Genomic DNA, 20,531 nt, shown 5'->3' with positions numbered 1-20,531 from the left:
GTTTGTAGTGTGGTAGAGGTCAGCCTCTTTTGTCAGATAACAACAGCAATAGGGAAGAGAGGGAATGTCTTCAAGATGCATTAGGGGAGGTTCAGGTTGGGTATTAGTTTTGAAAAAAAAAAAAAAAAAAAAAAAAAAATTCTCTGAAAGAGTGGTGCTGCAGTGGCACAGGCTGCCCAGGGAGGCGGTGCAGTCACCATCCCTGGAGGTGTTCCAGAACCGTGTGGATGTGGCACTGAGGGATATGGTCAGTGGGCATGGTGGGGATGGGCTGATGGTTGGGCTAGGTGATCTTAGAGGTCTTTTCCAAGTTTATTAATTCTATCCCTCTATGAAAGGGATAAATAGCTTGTATCCTCTGAGAAGCCTTCCTGAGCAATTCATGCTGGATGTGCAGCATGGGGAGGATGGGCTCCTCTCTTCAGCATTTAAAGAATGTTTTCCTCAACTACCGGACAGAGAGGTCCCTTCCAACCCTGGCCATTCTGTGAGCAGACAGAATTTAGGCTGAATGATTTCACACTGGGGTAGCTAAGGCGAGTGCAGATCTAGAAAATGAGGCAGAGCCTGCTTCTGCTTGCTCTCCTCTAGGAGGCACTGGAGAATACCAAGATTTTGGGTTAGTGACTGTATCTACAGCTCCTTCCAAAGGCCTTAACACCACATTTGCAACCACCCTGATCACAACCTTTTCCTTGCCTGAGGAAGAGAGAAAGATGGGATGGGGACTAGGCAACACTTGTGGTTGCTCCAGCAGTCTCTGCCTTCAATGCCAGTATGCTGGCTCTCTGAAATGAGAGACTGAAGGAGAGGTGCTTCATCTCCATTCCTGACAGAGATCTGAAGTGCTGCAAAGTGGTTAAAGCTCATGCTACGCTCCTGCCCTGCTTTGGAGAGCCCAGACTGACCATCTGTGTCTATCTCTCCTCCTCTGTTCACCCTGTGTAATGGATTTATCCTTTAGAGAATCCCAGCTTTCCTGATACACTTTGAAATTTTTCTGCAAGTTTCAGAGAGGCTTTATCGAGGATTTGTGCTATCTTCAAATATACTTTTCATTTGCTCTGCAATTCTCAGCTTCTTAATGCTGCAGAGGAAAAGCCTGCTCTCTCTTTTCTGTCTTATCACTTTACTGGCCAAAGAGCAGCAGGACAAGAGTTGGTTATTTCCTTCTCCTGATATATTCTTTTCCTTCTGCTTGTCATACAGTTAATTTAAACAACAGGCATATGGAGAGAAATCAACACTGACTTGCTTGAGCCAAGGGTATACTTAACCTTGCTGCCATCCATGTCCCAGTGTGCTGCTGTGGTGTCACAGCACTTGCAACACTGCTGTCAGTACAGAGGCGAAACAGGGAGACAAACTGCCTTAAGTAATCCCTGGGTGCTGCAGGAAAGAGGGATGAGTTTAACTGGTGTCTCTTCCTAGGAGTCCACAGTGAAACATGTCAACTCCAATGGGTGGAAATTCTAAGCTCAGGAAGGGCCATGGCCGTTCCTGTGTTCATATCCTGGGAGTCTCCTGTTCATCAGGCAAGAGGTCACCTTGAGTGGTCAGGCACTGTAACAGGGTGGTGGTGGAGTCCCCATCATTGGTTCAAGAAATGTGTAGATGTGGTACTTAAGGATACGGTTAGGTGGCCAGCCCTGGTGGTAGGGGGATGATGGCCAGTGAGAAGATTAATGACCTTCAGTTGTGGCAGGGTAAGTTTAGGTTGGATATCAGGAAAAACTTCTTTACAGAAAGGGTAGTTAAGCACTGGAACAGGCTCCCCAGGGAACTGATTGAGTCACCATCCCTGGATGCGTTTCAAAACTGTTTGGATGTGGTGCTCAGGGACATGATTTAGTAGAGGATTGTTAGAGTTAGGGTAGTATAGTTAGGTTGTGATTGGACTCGATGATCTTTAAGATATTTTCTAACCTGAGTGATTCTATGATTAGACCTGATGCGTTAGAGGTCTTTTCCAACCTTAATGATTCTATGATTCTCAATGGATGACTTTGCAATGGATCACTCTGTTCCTTCCATCAATTCTAATAGAAATACATTTTACGCTCAGATGTTCAAACAGTGCTGAGGCTTGCAAGCAGCTGGAACAGTTCAGATGGAAAGAAAGAAGTGGAAAGAGGGATTGTATTCAGGCATTACTGAACTCCTCCTATTGGGATTAGATGAGAAAGCAGGATTAGATGCTTCATATGATGTGCCCGTAGCACCCCCTGGATCATAGAGTGCTCGCTTCCCTGTCAGAAAATAAAACCTTAAAAAGCACACAGGATCCATGTGGGATGAGAAGCTCCATCTGTGCTCCACTTGGGACTGTCCCTCTTGTGCTGACCAGCCCTGCTGCTGTAAGATCTGACAAGATCAGAGGTGAGGTAGTTTGGTTGTAGGCAGAATAATTTTTCCTTTTATGGAATTCTTCTGCTTCTCCCCCAGCAACAGCCTTCAGATCCCTGCTTAGTAACACAGGAGATTTTTCTCCTTCTCCAGAACCCTCACAACGATCTCACCCACGTAGAAACCATCTTGCTTTCTGCAAAGAGCCACCCCTCGTGGGTCTTTGCATGGAGGTTCCAGCTGATGGAGGGGTGGAAGGAGTGTGGGCAAAGATTTCAGATTTCAAAGATTTCCTTTCAGTCTCTTTTGCTGGCAACTACTAAGGTCAGAGGTAAAATCTGCTGAGTGGGACAAGGAAAGGTTTTTCCAAGCTCTCCAGTCATTAGAGTGCAATATTTGTTGCTGCTAATAGACAGTGGCAGAATTTGATATTAGCAATGCTTAGAATTAAAGCTTGTTTGCAGAATCTGCCAATGATATGTATACCGCCAGCTACATCTATGTGCACTGAGCCAAGAAGGATTCAGTTTCCCATCTGGCAGCATCTTCACCCTGTTTGTTCTTTCCCTCTATAGTAATGCTACCCATCAATCAGGCAGCTTCTTCCCTGAGGCTTAGTGGAAATTTTATCCTATAGGTTCAGGCTTTTGCATTTCCTCCACCCCCAAACAGTACTTATTTAAAAGAAAAAAGAAAAAAAAAAAAAAACTGTCAAGGGATCTGCCCTGCCTACATAGACTTGGAAAAGCTGTAGTGACTTCAGCTGAATGAAATCATAGAGGAGCTGGGGGAAATCAGGACAAAGGAGCAGCTGTGATTCTGCAGAACTTCAGCCCTGCTGGGTCTTCCTGGCAGGGGCTGCCCTTGGAGCAGCAGATACAGTTGGGCTGTGTAGTGTGAGTGTGAACAATACAGACAGTAGATCTGGAGACCGCTGTGCCCTATAAGGCTCAGGTTAGGAGACTATTCAGTTCTGATTTGCTGCACCAGTGGAAATACAGGTTGGCTGCAAGTCCCTGCCAAGGGTACGGGCTGCCAGTCTGCTTGCTGGGAGCACTGGTCCGGGAATTAGTTCTGAGCTTCAGGAGTGGGTGTGAGGCAGGATTAGAGATATTGAGGTTTGAGGAGGCAACGTGGCTCTCTAACCTGATGAAGACAGGTTTAGCTTTAGCACCGACTTTAAGAGGAGGCAACAATGTGGGGTCTTTCATGTTGCTTGTATCTGAGCTCTGGTAAGATTAGAGCTTGTGGGGGAAGGGTTTGCTGTGCTTAGGTAGGGCTGTTCCCAGGAGTCTGCATAAGTAGCTAGGCTAATCTGTTCCGCTGGTTGACTTGTCCTCCCGGCCAAACAGAAACCCCTGGAGATCCAAGTTACTATTTATTTGGCAGCAGCACTTGCTTTACCAGTTCTCTTCCCACACATCACTGCCTGCGTGGATGTCCTCTCCTGTAGGTGGAAACAGCCACTGCTGGGATGCAAAGGCAGTTTGGCAACACAGTATCTGTGCTAGAGGATCTTCATCAGATAATACCTGCAGGGCCTCTATATAACACTCTTACAGGACTTTGTATGATGTAACATTTTGAGTGTCTGCTCAGATATCTGTACATAACTGTGTAGGAGTTACCCTTTATATATATATATATATATATATATATATATATATATATATATATTTAATCTGTGACAGCGTTTCTGTACCTTTTTAGGTGAAACTAGAGAGACCCTTTGCACACAGGTCACCAGATGGAAATGCACCATGAAAATGATGTCTCGGTGTGGCAGTGTCCTAGGCTGGCCTGTAACTGCAGCTCTAGAAGGCAGGCACTCAGTGTCAAGTGCACTAATGCTCTTGTGTTGTTTGCCAGAGCTCGCAGGAGATTTCCTTGCATGATATTGAGCATGGCACCATCTTGCATGTGCATGCCATCCTTCCTAGCAAGCAGCTCCAATAATCCCTTTGTATTTTTGCCTTGCAGGCTCAGATCCAAATGCATGATCTTGCTGAAGCTTCACCCTGAGGATTGCTGCCTTAAATTGTCTCTTCCTCTAGAATAACCCATGGCTTGAAACAATGACAAATAGTACCTGCCAGTCACTCAGCCTCCAGTTACTCAGTTGCCCATGTTTCAACAGACTGTCAAATGAACCTGTCTCATCTTCTTCTAATTCTGCATATTGGCATCTCTTCTTGTCCTCACTGAAATACAGAGAAGCCCTGTCTGCAGAACATGGTTGACTGTGGGTGCTCCAAATCTGAGCCAAATGAGAATAGAGAAAAAACTGAATTTGGATCTCAGTGTTGCCTGTCCCTGCACATGAACTCCTTGTATTTGAGACTATGCAAGGAGTAGTACCTCATTCTGGTCCATACCTGGATTGTGGCGTCTCTCAGAGAGTGTTACAAGTGTTTTGTGATGGGCTGGCATGCAAGGCCATATTTGTAATGCCAGTGCTTTTCACTTGTGGCTGTGGAATAAATGGGGTTCAAATTCCAAGTTTATTTATATATATTTTTATATGTAAAAACTTTTCCTCACCTCTGAGATTATCTATATCTATCCATCTATATACATATATAATATATAGATTTATATATAAATAATCTCAGAGGTGAGGAAAAGTTTTTAATTGTATAGGCAGGTTTGGCCAAAGCCTCTTATTCTTTTCCCAATTCATATAAACGAAAGGAGTAGGATACTAAACACACTAAAATCTACATGAGGAAAAAATAAGTGGATTATTGTGGAAAGAAAAGAACAACTAGGTGATGAAGCTCGGATATCCAAAGAAAGAGGTCAGGAAGACTCAGAAAGAAGGGAAGCTGTGCTAGATTTTTCTCTGATCCTTTCTGAAGCCCCAGGCTTCTTGGGAAGGTTTATCAGTGCTTGCATTGGAAATAAGTCTTTGTCATGACCTAGGATTACTCCTGACTTGTTTCATTCTGGACACAGAGAACTTGATGGAAGCAATTCATTGGTTTTCTCGTAAGGCCTGGACTTGTCTCATCTAATGTTAGGTCTTAACTATAATATTCAATTAGATATTTTAGGGACATCAGGAAGGTGATTTGCCTTCTCTCCCTTTTTCTATTGACTGAAAAGGGAAGCACTGTGACTGGGTTTCTAAATTTGGGTGATGAATTTGATTTCAAATGCCAGCTCTGTGGCAATCTGGTTACAAAAGAAGAGAGAAGGTTGCTTGGGGTGGGGGGGACTGGAAAGAGATGGGGGATAGTAAAACCTTATTCTGCCATGCTCCAGTGACTTCCTGGGGACCAAGAGAACTTGCCAGGTGGCCATTCGCAGGTCTACAGCAGGCAGGAACATGCCATATGCCACAGGCCATCAGCTTTTCTGCAACATATTTTATGGTGCTCATAGGGCCCTAGGATAAGCCCCAACTCATTCAGGAATGACTCCATATGTTTTGTTCATGTCAGAAAGGGGAGGGGTCTGGTTCCAGCTGACCCAACATGCTTGCTCTCTGAGTTTTTCCTCCAGCATGCAGCATGCCCTGTGCTGCTGATGAGCAAGTTGCATCAGGAAGTATATCTTTCTTTTTCCTCTCCTATCTCTACTTCTCTCTGTCTCTTTTTCCCCTTCCTTCCCTTTTCCCTGTTGGCAACAAAATAATGTCTTGTCTCTGAGCAATGTTTGCAGTGTATAATTTGCAGCCTATAAATAGATCACCATTATTAACAAAAAAAAAAAAAAACAAACAAAAAACATATATAAGGTATACACTTTATTCCTTTTCCAAGCATTAATACTTTTCAAAGCAGTAAGCAAACTACTGTAGGCAGAGATGAACCACTTGCAGTGCAAGATGTGGTGCCCAGCTGAATAGCCAGAACTCTCTCTCCTGCAACCCTTCACCAACCCATTCCACCGCCCCCATCTCTTCATGCACCTGTCTCCTTTCAGCTTTTCCTTTCTCTTGTCTTTGCTCACCAGCTTGGTGTATCATCCCTGCCATGCGAAGCCACTACCTGTCACCCCGCTTTTGCTCCATCACTGTGCTTCTTCTCCCTGTGCTCTTAGCCAGTTGCTCCAGCCCTGGCTGTTCCCAAGCGAAGCTCCTCCTTGACCAGAGGAACAGGAAAGTGAGTGTCCTCCACCCTGCAGGTGCCATCAGACATTTGGCTCCATGGGAGCATCCTACTTGTGGTGGCCCCTGCAAGCTGATGGCACATGGTGATGGTGGCTGGATGGGAATGGGTGATGCTGTGGTCTGGCTTGGGGGCCGGGGAGGAATGTAAAGCCCATGTACAGGCTAGTCTCTGCAAGGTGGGATCTGGGGTGGGGAAAGTCAGTGGGGAGTGAATGTTCCCCTTTGCAAGAATTGAAAGAGGGATGGAGAAATCAGGGTATAGGACTGAAGGTGTCTCATGTTTCCATAGTGCTTTGCATACTCAAGATCTCATAGGATGAATCCTCCGCTCCATTGTACCCTTGCTACTCACTGGGGCTCATCATGTATCTACAATCATAGAATGGCTTGGGTTGGAAGGTACCTGAAAGGTCATTTAGTTCCAACTCCCCTGCTGTTGGCAGGGCTGACAACTACTAGATCAGGTTGCCCATGGTCCCATCCAACGTGCCTTTGAACACCTATCTTGAACCAAGTGCGACTACGGTCCTGCAAACTTCAACTTAACTCCAAGCTCTGTGTGACTGCCAGGAGGTTTGAACCGTTTGCAGAGGACTTGGTGGCTCAACTGGGAAGACTGCTGAGAAAAATAAAAGGCTGTGCGCCTTCCGCTGAGCCATTAGCAGCACTGGGGCAGGTCTATGACTCAGAGGTGGTTCCCACCACATGGTCCATGTTTCAGGGCAGATGAGTCACCACTGTGCAGCCCAGCCCCAGGTGGTGGCAGGAGGAACAAACACAGCTGATCCATGCCAGGACACGTGCTGGACGCAGCATGGGTGGCAGCTACAGGGAGACAGCTTGAAAGGCCAGGCCAAGGCAGGCATCAGTGCTGCATGGGGCTGTGAAGTCCCTGAAGATTTGGGTTATTATTTGTTTTAAATAATTACCTAGAGGCTTGCAAGGTTTTTGCTGTAAGAATAAAGAGGAGAGGGGGTCTTTCTATTTTATGTGTAAATGTTTTATTATACAGTTGTGTATTGCTAGCTTGTATCAAAAATAGTGCAGTCAGTAGGAGTGGGGGGGGTGACCATCCCTCTGTATTCTATACTGTGAAGCTGCAACTTGACTACTATGTTCAGTTTTGGGCCCCTCACTTACAAGAAAAACATTGAGGCACTGGAGTGTGTGCAGAGAAGGGAAACAACAGAGCTGTAAAGGATCTGGAGGACAAGTCTTATAGGGAGTGGCTCACGGAACAGATTGTTGAGTCTGGAGGAGTTCAGGGAAGACCTTACTGCTCTCTACAAGGACCAGAAGGGGCATTGTGGTGAGGTAGGATTCGGTCACTGCTCCCATATAAGTGACAGGATGGAAAGGATGGGCCTCAAATTGCTCCAGAGGTTGTTTGGGTTGGATATTAGGAAAAAATTCTACTCTGTAAGAATGGTGCTGCACTGGCACAGGCTGCCCAGGGAGGTGTTGGAGTCACTGGCCCTGGGAGTGTTTAAGGAAAGGGGAGATGTGGCACTTAGGGATGTGATTTAGTGGTGAATTTTGGTGATTGCACTTGATGACCTCAGGAGTCTTTTTCAGCCTTAATGGTTCTATGATTCTGTGATCACTCTGAGTTGCCTAGTCTAGCATCCTGGAGTCTAGCCCTTAGCCGTCTTCCTGGGCTCACAGGAGCAGCATAGAAGAAGAATAGCTTGTGAAATAGATGTCAGAAATAGTATCTTGAGTCATTGCTGGTGTGGACAGCGGGGCTCTCTCTCCTCTCCCCCCCTCCCCTAATACATCAGTATGTGTTTCACAGGGACGGAAGAAGCTGCAGACCTGAGGCCAGGGCCTTCATCCCTATCAGTGGCCATGACAAGCTACCCTGGTGCTGGGTATGGACCAGACAGGGGATTGAGGGGCTCCTACCTCCTCTGAAAGCTTGGAGATGAGAGATCAGATGTGGACCTTTCTTACCCTGAAAGCCAAGTCTCAGCTCAAGTCTTAGCTTGACTCAGGGAGTCAAGCACCCTGTGGAAGTTCAGTGAATCCTGTTCAAAGGGACAGAAATATTACATTAAGAGCAAATTCAAAAAATAAAAGGTCTGAAGTGCCAGGCAACTACACTGGCAGCTCAGTGGTGGTTGGTTTCCACCTGGAGATCAGCCTAGAAATAACCCTCTTCCAGCTATCCTGGGATCATTCTGCCCTTTTGACTTCATATGGATTTATTGCCTTTTGGATTTAGACAACTGTCTTGGCTTTCAAATATCAACTCTGGTTCAGTATTGTGCTCAGTGAGGAAAAAGTTTCAGTAAATCTTGCAAGGGGTGAAAAATTCAGAAAGAAATAAAGTCCTAATTCAGAGAAGTGTGCCATATATGACAACCTTATACGTGCCTTTAAAAATGTAGTGATGTGTATTCATGTGCTAGGTTGTATGTTTGTGCTGTACTTGCATTTCTGCCTGTTGGATGCCAGAGAAATTTCCTCCAGCAGTCTTATATGTCATGCATAACTCTCACTCAAAGGAGCTCTATTTGACTGAAAGCAGATACTAATGTGCAGCAGAGATATCACAATATCTTCCACTACTGTTAGTAGCTGGTTCACAGTAAATAATAATGTGGATGTCAGTAGCTTGTTATGGGTGGGAGATAAAGCATCTCAGCTGTCATCACCTGCAGCTGCACAACTATGACTTCCCACTGGCCAGAGGAAATTGATACCATGAAAAAGCCATGAAAAACTCGCTGTGTATCACTCCAGTACCACCAGATTTGACAGTATTTCTTCTGGGGTTAGCAGGCTGGGTAACTTGCAAAGGAGTCACTGGAGCCCTTTCTAACAGGGCTCCAGTGTTGAGTGCCTTCAACTACATTGAAAGCTGTGCCATTTTCTGAAATCAGACCGTTCCTGCAGCCAGCCAAAATGATCCTTGGCTGGTGTTTATCAGTCTGACCACCTGTCTATCAGTGTGTGAGCCATGTGGGTGTGTCATCACCATCCCACTGAGACACAGCAGATAGGTAGATAAAATCCCTTTGGAAAATACAATCAACTGGTAGAACTAAGAGAACTTTACTGCCTGGAAGCACTAAATGTAAATTGATGGAAGTCTTAATGTTCTAAATGAGCCATTTTACTTCTGAAGGCTGCAGGCCGTGCATGAAGATCATTAACATTCCTGGGTGACAAGCTGACAAATCTAGACAAAGCAGAATTGATGCATTCCACCCTCGAGACTTGGTTCTTCATCCTAAGAGGTGACATTCAGGTGGGAGCAAGGAAGAATAGAATCTTTTTGCTTTGGGGTGTGACTTGTGTGTGGAAAGTGAGGGCTTCCAATGGCTCCCAGTTGTAAGACACAGCAGAACCTGAACATGCTTCCTGAACTTAATTTGTTCAAACTGTCTCAATTCTGGAGCTGAAGAGGACAAAAAACTGCCCTGTGCTGGCTGCTGTGAGTAGCAACTCCTGGTGATGCTTTTGCTTAACCCCAGGGGTGATGTGACTATAATGAGGACAGGGACAGCCCCTCTCTCAGCTCCAGTGGGGGAGTGCCCTTGGGTGAGAGGGGGGCTCTGAGATCTCCTGGGCTGTTTGAGAGGGCACAGAGGAACCTGGAGGTAAAGCAGTGATGCTGAAGTGCCCCTGAAAGTCCATTGAGATGCTAGGGGTATTGGGAGAGGCAAGAAGAGAGAACACTAAATAAACAGGATGAAAAAGGAAGGAGTAAGTTGAGAAGGACACAAAAAGAAACAAGCTTGCTTGGGTTTGAGTTGGTTGTTGTTTTTTTCCCTCCTTGATGTTCCTCGTAAATCCTTTCTTTTGAAGTGGCTTCTCTCCTAGCACTGAGGAGTCAGAGAAGTGAAATTATGGGGAAAAAATTGTCAGTGTGGGCTCTGGGCACACCCTATGAGTAACCATGGGCTCCTCATCTTTCCTTCTGCCCTGCAAAATTCATGGCCAGAGCTGGGACATTTGTGTGTACTTCTCAGCACTCCCCAGCCTCAAGGCAGACTCCAGAGGGCTGTGAGATGCAGGGGGTGTGAATGTTTTAGGGCTCCTCTTCCCTCTGCACCGTGAACTTCCCCTTTTGGTTTGTCTCATCAGGAGAAAATCTGGATGCCTCACCAGAGTACATCTGAACCCGCTCAGTTCTCTTTTGCATGACAATTTATCTGAAATTAGTCTGATGAGAGTGCTTGGCAGAAAACCTGGGAGACTGACGCTTCCCATTTCTCACCTTGCCAGATACGAGCAACTTCCCCACCTGCACCTACCTGCTGGCTGTTCCTAGCAGTGGGGTCAGGGAGCTCAATCTCTGTCCTAATGGGGCTTTTGCCTTCTGGTCTGGTGTTGTCAGAAAGCCCAGGAATGTGTTCAGAAAACGGCAATGAAGCTGTGAAGGGTTTGGAGCATAAATCTTATGGGGAGAAGCTGAAGGAACTGGGATTGTTCAATCTGGAGAAGAGGAGGCTTGGGGAGACCTTATTGCTCTCTACAATAACCTGAAAGGAAATTGTGGCGAGGGGGGGATTGGACTTTGTGATAGAATGAGAGAGAAGGACCTCAAATTGCTCCAGGGGAGGTTCAGATTGGATATCAGGAAAAAAATTTTCTCTGAAAGAATGGTGCTGTCCAGGGAGGTGGTAGAATCACTGTCCAGAACCACGTGTTCCAGAACCATGTGGATGTGGCACTGAGGACATGGTTAGAGAGCATAGTGGGGATGGGCTGGTGGTTGGACTTGAAGATCTTAGTGGTCTTTCCAACCTTAGTGATTCAGTGATTCTATGAAAAATGGGAATTAGTTCAAATTTCTGGGTGCCCACCAGCAAGGAATAGCTGACTCATTTCTCATCAGACATTGCATCAAAAAACATTTTGCCACTAATTCTGTTTAATGCAGGGGAGAGACTCACGTGCTTTATCACCCTCATCTGTTTAATACTTTGACCCATGGTAGAAACAGCTTAAGTTCAGCTGAAGAGAGATCTGTCTCTGTGCTGTGCCCATTTCTTACTGCAAACAGTCACACGGGTAGATTTCCAGCCAAGACAGAGAGCTCATAAATTACTGAGACATCAATAAATGACTCAATGATTTTAGAGTGACTAAAGTGAAACATATCTTCTTTATGTTAATGAAAATGACTGACATCCCCAGTGCCTGTCATCTTGAAGAATCACTGAGTGCTCTGCAGACTACGTACACAGCGATCATTCAGCCACAGCTAAAACACAGCTACCTCTGGGGTGGACTGTGACAGATGCTTAATAATGTCTGGAAACCCAGCAAAGGCATGTACAAAAGGAGGAAAAGATAACACTTTGCTTGGAAACCAGTGGGGAAAATCTGAAGTAGCCAGTGTGTGAAGACAAAGTGGAGTCTGATGAGATGCTGAGTAGTAGTAGCTCCTCTTTGAGTAGTGCCTGACACTGAAATCCAAGGACTTGGCGGTTGGGAAATCAGGGGGTGCTGTCCGTTATCACTGGGGCAGCATGTCTGCTTGTGAGGAGGTGCATACTTGCTTGGTGTATGTGATGGTGGCAGTTTCGCATTCAAATGAAGCTGTGTAAATACCAGTTTGCTTGTGAAAAAACGCTTGGTTTGTACAGGCAGTTCCATTATTGCAAAAACCAATGCAAAAATGCATGCTCCTCTGGGCTTTGTTTCTGTAAACTTGAATGATCAAGCACTTGGCTTTCTGTGCCATTCAAAGCCAGCATGTTGCAAATCCTCCCTGCTTGCTGTTACTTAGCGCTGTGAAGCAAAGTGATAGAAAACTGAAGGCTTTACCACTTAATTCAAAAGTGATGCTAATTGGTTTCTTTCAAGTCAACTCTGCAAACATCACCTTGGTAAAGCTATAGATTACTGCAAGGTTAAACAAAGGATGATGCATGATTTGTATTGCAGGTGTTTGGATGGAAATGTTTCTCAGCTTTGCAATCCTGTTATTTAAGATCACTTGGAGCTTTCCATATGAGCCAGTTAGGGCCCTAATTGTGAAGGACAAAGGTGCAAATGACTGCAGCATCGTCCAGTTCAAGGCAGAGTGGCCATTTTACACCAGCAGAGCATGGTTGGAGGATGCAGTATCAAAAGACCTGAACAAGGAAACGAGCCCAAGAACTTCAGTATCTAATTGGGAGTTCTAAGAAAGAAGGTGACAGAGACTTTGTTGTGACAGGACAAGGGGAAATGGTTTCAAACTGAAAGAGGGAAGATTTAGGTTCGATATAAGGAAAGAGTTTCTTATAGTGAAGCACTGGAACAGGTTGCCCAGGTCATGAATACTGCTTCCTCAGGGACAATCAAGCTCAGGCTGAAGGGACTCTGAGCACCTAATGGAGCTGTAGGTGTTCCTGTTCATTGTAGAGGAGTCGGGAGAGGGCCTTTAAAGGCCTCTTCTGATTCAAACAAGTCTGCTTCTGAGCCCAGCATTCTTCCCATCTGCAGACTCATCTTCTCCAGCTCTCCTTCAGCAGAAGGAGCAATGCTAAATGAGACATCTTCCCAAAGAGAAAGATGCAACCATTTCTCTTGAATGATGCACACTGCAGTACACCTTCTGGGGGGGATGCATGCTGTCACTTTAAGGCAAGCTCCTTCCTTCTTGTATGCTACTATCTTTTGCTCAGTAAATGCTCTCTGGAGCATGCAGTATACTGAGGAGTGCAGACGGCGATTCAAATAACAGGAGTGTACGTATTGCATGCCTGCATTTCTCCAGCTCCACCTCGTATGTATCGCTCTGACACTTCCCTTTCTGGTAAGCACACATCTCATACCTCGGAGTGGTTCTGGGCTTTGAGTGCGCAGCTGCACTCCCCTCACACCCTGCCTGTGTAACAAGTCCAGAGGAATCTGTAATGCAGAACAGGCAGGGCTGCAAGTTGGGAGGGAGAAAAGGAGAGAAGAGGGGAGGAGAGACTGAGCTGCCCTGGCTGCCATCTTCAGCTGCTTTCTGATTTGCAGCCCTGGCATTCACCTTCCCCATATTTATCATCTTTATTTATTAGACTAGCCAAAATGATTGCAGAGGAGAGCAGGCAGAGCTAATAATTAAGATGGCCAAATGAAAGCAGAGCCAGGTGGGAATATAGGGGATTTTAGGAGGCAGGGGAACAGAGGGAGAGAAACGACAATCTATTTGGCCCTCTGTCTGGCCCATTTCCCCAGCTTCCTGAAGACACCCAAGGTGAATGAATCTGCTGCCTCTTTCCTGACTCAGAGCTGAGCAATGTTAGCTCTGCAGATATTGCAGTGGGGAGGTAAAAAAACAAAACAAAACAAAACAAAAAAAACCTATCGCCATATTTTTGCTTACAAGGTTCTGAAAGCCCTTACCTTCTCAATGGGGCTGCTGTCATACAGCATCCTAGTTGCATTGTATTTCTACATCTATAGATTAGATGCCACTGGATTTTTCATGCATGGGAATGCCTGCACCTGCAAAACACTCTGAAACTCAGACTACTCTGGGTCATACACAGTCATCTGGTACATCACATCCCAGCTTGAAGAGTGCTGCAGTAAATGAGGTGGCCCAGGAGCTTCAGACTGTAAAGATCAAATTGCTTAATGAGGGGTGTGAGTGAAATAGGAAAGAAAATGACAGTTATGGGTCTATAAACTTCAGTAAATAAGGGCTAAAATGGAGCTTGTACCAATAGCTCAGAGAATTAGACAAAATTCTGTCTCATCCCTTCCTGGATGCTTTCATTTTGTCCTAGACAATGTGGAGGGCTGTCCCATATTATTCTCCATGGGCTGTAGTTTCTGGTTTTGTATTGATTCAATAAAAAAGAGCAAAAAAGCATGCTATTTAGGGCCAAAGAACAATTACTGCTTTCAGTAACAGTGCTTTTGTACTTTTTTACTTCTGATTTATCCTACTGTCCAGGTGAGCAGAATCAGGATGCAAGCCCTGGTTCCAGTGCAGCCTACAGTCACAAGGCATGGACAGAGCATGGTCTGCATGCTCTGCACTCAGAAATCCTCTTCACTCCTTTGTCATTCCAAAGCCAGCAAAGTGCTGTTGGCTGTCTTTTGAAGGGACCATTGGAGCAATCCTCCTTATCTAGATAGTGAGTGTTGATCTACTGCATGTGAGTTGCAGCATCTCCTTAAGAGCTTATGTCTCTATTTCTGTGGGGAACATAGAGGTCATGTAAGTAGAATCATAGAATCATATGCATATGAGTTGGAAGGGGCCCTTAAAAACCACCCAGTCCAACTCTCCTGCAATGAACAGGGACACTTACAGCTCAATCAGGTTGCTCAGAGCCCCTCCAGCCTGACATTGGATGTCGCCAGGGATAGGGCACCCACCACCTCTCTGGGCAACCTGTGCCAGTGCTTCACTAAGTGTTGCTGGGCTGTCTCCACTGTGCTGAGATCTGTGTTTTCTGCAGTACCTGGTAGTGTCCAGCCAAGCAAGCCCTTGCTTGGCATCCCTTGCTCCCACATGAGGTTTGGATCTGCAAGCTTTTCTTGCTGTTTGAACATCAACTCTCTGAAAAGCCTGGAAAAGGCACTAAGGCAAGTGGCAAGAGGAGGGATTTGTGCTGGAGTGAGAGGAGAGTATGTATTTTAAGACTACAGGGAAGCTGTAGGGTGTATGACCTTTCGTAATCTCCCTGCTTTCAGGTTTCTTTCCTCCCCATTGAGAGCCTCTCTCAACTGTTCCCCAGGGGATTTCAAGCATTGCTATTATATGTAATTGCACAAAAGGAGAACGCTCTGGCCCATGAAAGGAATAAGAGGGATAAACTAATTAATTCCAGGCCACAGAAGTGGAAAAGAAAGCAAATACTCAGCAATTAATCAGGGGGCAGCTGAGCCCTTCTTTCCTATCAGATATGGAGGAAAGTGCTAATTGCAGAAGATAAGCCACGCGGTGGGATATGGGAAGCTGCCTTCAGAACAGGAGAAAAAAAGTGAAGCGTTTGGCTGGTGGTATATGGAGGGGAAGGATGGGGCAGTGCGTGCCCTCACCAGAGCTAGAATGCAGGAGCAGGGTGGTGTGAGGAGTCTGAGATTTGGTACGGGCTGAAAACATTGCCCAAGCTCTCCCAGAACTCTGGCCAGTCAGGGCTGTGACCATGCCCACCGCCCTCTGGTGCAGACCCTGTCCCTCACCCCCAGCTGCCCTCCCCTGACGCAGCTCCATGCCGTTCCCTCGGGCCCTGTCGCTGTCACACAGAGCAGAGCTCAGCGCTGCCCCTCCACTCTCTGTGAGGAGCTGCAGCCGCCATGAGGCTTCCTATCAGCTCCTCTGCTCTGCACTGAGCAAAGCAAAGGACTTCACACCTTGTCCTCCAGACCCTTCATCATCTTCCTAGTCCTCCTTTGGACACCTCTAAAAGCTTTTTGTCTTTCCCGTATTGTAGCGCCCAAAACCTCATGCAGTGCTCGAGGTGAGGCTGCACCAGTGAAGAATGGGACAATACATAGCTATCTGTGTACATGGGGCTGTTGGCCCTCCTGGGCACAGCTATGGCCTGGGACTGCTGCATGTGGTGACTCCAGAGCCCGTCCAACTGCTTCTCCTCCCACCTGAACAGCCACAGCGCTTCCAGCAGAGGTCTGCATGTAGACATAACCTCTTTGATGTTCCTCACTCAGCACTCAGAGCCCAGTTATGGACTGAGACAAACAGGTTTGCTCCTTGGAGAATGGAAAGAAAAGCATAGCTCCCTCAGTGCTGTGGGTTGATGTTGGTTTTCTTCTTCCAAGTATTCAGATCTCTTGGGGACAAGCCTTTTACGCTAGACCCAGAAGGGATTGGTTGCCAATTGGTTACATGCGTTATTTCGTGACAGAGCCCCAGAAAGCAGGACATGTGCAGTGGTGCCTGGGATGCAGAAGGCACCGTGGAAATAATCCCTCAATGGCAGTGTAAATCTGGAATAACTCGTGTTAGCTTCAGTAACCACAGAATTACATCCATGCTAAGAACAACTTGGCCTTCCCCTATAATTCAGTATGTGCAAATAAGCTTCCTGCTCGCTCACCACGTCTCTGCATTGTGCTGGGGAAGCTGGCAGAGTGGTACAGTGAGCAACTTTCCTGCTGGCTGCTGCCCTGCCCCTGTGCAGAGCCCAGCGTCAGCTGGCAGCTGCTGCAGCAGCCCTTGCATTTCACTGTCCCATTCCTCCCAGGATTTCAGCAAATTTGCATTCCTGATGCTCTGAAGATGAACTGCGGGCTGCTGCTCCAACAAACCTTCATTTGGGGGTGCAGAATTCATCAATATTTCACACTGAAGAGAGGGAGAAATATGTGCTTGTGCATATATATGTAGAGAAGGGAAAGGTTAGTGAGGCAAAAAGAAGGAGATAAAGCTGAGGAATTTTCAAAGAAGGAAGGGTTAGAGGAACTGTTTCTGCATTTATTTGACCTCTCGGGCTATGCATAATCCTAGGGAAGGAAAAATCCACGTGGTATTGAAGATCCCTGTTTAATCATTCTTTTATTTGTAGGCATCAGCGCTGGCAGAAATTTCATGATAGCCAGGCAGAGACTGCAGCTTCAGTTAGGGGAGAGGAAAGAGGAGAGGCAGAACAAATGACATGGGGAGAACAAGAAGCAGAGTGAGAGAGTAAAACGTATTCACAGGGACTGGGGATGGGGGGGTTCAGCAGCAAGTCTCCTTTTGCTAAAGCCCCTGCAGCCCTTACTCAGCATAATGTGGCCAGTCAAGTGCATACTATGCTTTTAGAAGTCTCTGGCAGTTCTTTCATTAAAAGCTTGACCGCGAGGCTGGGTTATAAATAATTTGATATTAAACACACACGTCAAAGAAGAGGGTGAGGAGGGAGGGAGATTGTTTTCAAGCCACAGAATAATTATTCGGGTGTATAATTTTAGCTTCAAGCTTCTTGGGGATGAAGAGGCAGCATAGGGTGAGGGACTGGTGAAGAGTAATGGTTTCAATATCAGGCAAGGCTGTGTTGGTGCTGGCTGCAGCACAAGGTGGGGCTGCCAGCTGGCTCAGGAACTCCATGTCAGGCATGAGCAAAGGCTCTGCTGCTCACATCATGTGGGATAGGCTCAGGAATGTGTGCCTGGGCTTGCACCCAGTGCCACAGAACCTGTGTTTTGCACCTGTACCTACCTGTACCTACCCCCTTGAAGGTATGCACACACAGAGCTTGCATGTGCATCTGCTTGTTATAGATGCTGAAGGGCTGTGCATCTCAAGAGTGGTTTCTGTGGGACACAACACAGCATGTACAGGAGGAGGGCTAACTACTGCAGCTATTTTATTTCTAGAGACTACAAGGATGCTGCAGCCTCTCCTCTGCCCTGGGCATACTTGCTCACCCACACACCAGTTTGCAGAAGTTCCTTCATGCTGGGGCACTGGCCTGTCTCTTGTGTGCAGCTCCACAGCATGTGCATGCACACGTGCTTTCCTTCCCTCCTCATGCTCCTTTCAGCCCATGCCATCCCTCAAGGTCCCATCTCTATGCTTGCTCCAGTGCTGCTTCATGTCCCAGCTCAGAGCTTTTCCTCAGTCTCTTTTCTCCAGATTTGGTGCGGCCAGAGCCAGAAACCTCAGTCCTGGAGGAAGAACTGGGCTAGGCAGGCTCGGGATGGTTGATCTCCCCTGGTTATACACCAAACTGCCTCTGTCTTGTGTTAGGAAAAAGGGCTGTAGCTAGAGGCCAGGTCCCTTCAGGCTCTGTGTTCTCACTGCTTTGTCCCAGATACACATAAAACAGCACAGCCCACACAGACCTGCACCTTGGCTCATGTCACATACAAGCCCCAGTTCCAGCTACTAGATCTCTTTCATTGCAGCCCTGCAGGGTTTAAAACTTCAGTGATGACTAAATCCTGCTGCTTGTACTGAGGATGGGCTACAACACCTAGTTGGAGAGAAAGATAATGTGACCTGGATGTCTCCCAGCCATGGTGCCACTGGCTATATCCCATCTCCGTCCTGGAAAACAACTGCTCTATCTGTGCAGACTGCTCCTTGTCTCCCAACCACCACAGTGGCTGATCTCTAAGGAAGGCTGGGCTACAGAGGTTAAAAATCTCTTGGGAGCCAGAGATTCAGTGTGGGGCTGTGGGGAAGGAGTTGGGCAGCCAGCAAAACGAGTAGCCTTCAGACTCTCAGTGACTGAGGGAGAGAGTGCTCTCCAAGAGGATTTTGTGTCACCAGTGTGTAGGTGGAGGATGGTATGCCGTCGCCCCTGCCCTTTCACTGATTTTCATCCCAGTCCCCACTGGATGAGTTTGCTGCAGCGTCACATCCTCCTGTGTTGTGTAGGGCACCTTGTGGGGAGCAGCCCTCAACTGTGTGCTGCCTGCTGCCTTCCAGCTGTTCTCAGCAGTTGCTTCCTCCTGCACAACCCTGAGCACTGGGTGCACGGTTACCTTAGAAACTGATTTTTCTCTTCCTCCCATGGCTGTGCACAAGTTAAGCAACGGGTAGCAGGAGGCACACAGGCTTCTGCATCAGGAAAAGACCCAACATTCTGCAATGGTCTTATCTATGTGGTAATGGAGCTCCCAGCTCTGTGGGATGTGTGGGAGGCCCTGATGTTCTGCCGTAGGTTGGCCAAGTTCACAGCATGAAGAAGCAGGATGCTCTTTGGGGCGACTGATATAATGTGAGGTTGTGGATGCTCTTGTTTCAAAAGCAAATATTTCCTGTCTGATGCAGGCATTTTAAAGCAAATTTGTATTCACTGAATAAATAAACACACTATACATGAAATACTTTTTGCAACATGGAAACACTTTCTTCTCTTGTCTGAAAGGTGTAAGATGAAGCTTGGGAAGGGTCTCAGATCTGCCCTCTAGATGGTATTTGGAAAACTGATGTTGAGTAAGGTATTCATTTTCTTAAACCCCTTGCCAGTGGGGGCAATGGCAGTAGGCTCTGAAGTAGGTGGATTTCAGGCTGGTTTCCAGGGAGGAATAAAATGTCGATATTGCACCACTACTGAATATCTAAAGGCAGTCCCAGCAGGAAAAGAAAAAGGAATGAAAAGCAGTGAGAAATTCATCAATATTCCTCACTAGTTCCATGCTGGAGTCACCTTATCCTTTTCACAAAATGGATGAATAAGCAAAGAGCTCAAGTTCATCTTGTACTGCGCTGACATTCTTATTCTATACCCTTCTAAAACCAAGGTCCAACACTAAATGTTTATTTACTATTGCTTTTTGCTTGAGAATAGGTGTCCATCGATTTTGAGGTGCTGAGGGACAGAAGGGGTGGTGTTATTTTGTTGGTAGGGAGGCAAGCCTTACGCTGGGGAATGGCTTTTTCTCTAGTGCTCTGTGGATGCAGCTGAGCTGTTTGTTTGTTGCAGTTTGGGATTTTGTGTTTGCTTTGTGGGTGTTGTTACCCCAACCCCCCTCGAGCAGATTTCTGCTTCTCCATCTCAGCTGCATGTGGCTTCAATTAGGCTGGGTGTTTGTGTGTCTCAGTGTGCAGGGAAAGGCTCCGGATCATTACTGTGAAATGTGTTTGATCTCCTCTCGCCTTCCCATTTGAAATGGAAATCGCTGCATTTGTCGGTTTGTCAGGTCCCCAAGTAATCGTCCCATCAGATCCTCCAGCAGCCTCCCTCTCCCTTCGCCTCTTGGGAAAGCTAATGACCAGCCCCAGTCCACCCCAGCAAGAGGCATTTTTGCCTTTCTCACAGTGTCATCTTGATCCGTTTGATAATTTCTTGTTCTCCTTTATTCAGTGATCCCTTCTTTTGCTCTCTTCCTTCTCTCAGGGCTTGCTTAACTTTGGCACCCTTCAGAGCAGGAAGACAGTTTATTTTTTTTCCAGACCATGAATACTCTTAAGGGCTGAAGAAATGAGAGAGCTCTTGGGTCATTTTACTGAGGTCTTCCTTTTGCCCACATCATATAGGCAGGAGTTAGAGTTAGTCAGCAAAGCCATTGCATCCCCTTTCCCATGCCTTCACATGGGAAGCTGATGGAGCCAAAGCGCCCTACCTGGAGGTGTGCACTGCCCATCCCAGCTGCACAGACAGCCCTTTACCCTGGGACTTCTGCCCTTGGCACCAGCCTTTGGTTCCTGTCCCTCCCCGCCATACAGCAGTAT

The 20,531-nt window shown here is 46.6% G+C and overlaps 1 long non-coding RNA gene across 2 annotated transcripts in view; it reads left to right on the top strand.

Annotated features, from left to right (window-relative positions):
• The window catches only part of LOC122190423, a 5,799-nt gene extending 954 nt beyond the window's left edge, over nucleotides 1–4,845 (top strand). For both annotated transcript variants that reach the window (XR_006182123.1, XR_006182122.1), the window contains one exon: nucleotides 4,327–4,845. This is a non-coding gene — a long non-coding RNA (uncharacterized LOC122190423). The remainder of the gene's footprint in view (nucleotides 1–4,326) is intronic.
• The last annotated feature ends 15,686 nt before the right edge of the window (nucleotides 4,846–20,531 follow it).

This window comes from Lagopus leucura, unplaced genomic scaffold (genome assembly GCF_019238085.1).
Source record: "Lagopus leucura isolate 7727_CA_CO unplaced genomic scaffold, USGS_WTPT01 Super-Scaffold_100159, whole genome shotgun sequence".
NCBI classification, from domain to species: domain Eukaryota; kingdom Metazoa; phylum Chordata; class Aves; order Galliformes; family Phasianidae; genus Lagopus; species Lagopus leucura.
Note: the sequence above shows the minus strand (reverse complement) of the source record. Positions and strands in the feature narration are given on the sequence as shown.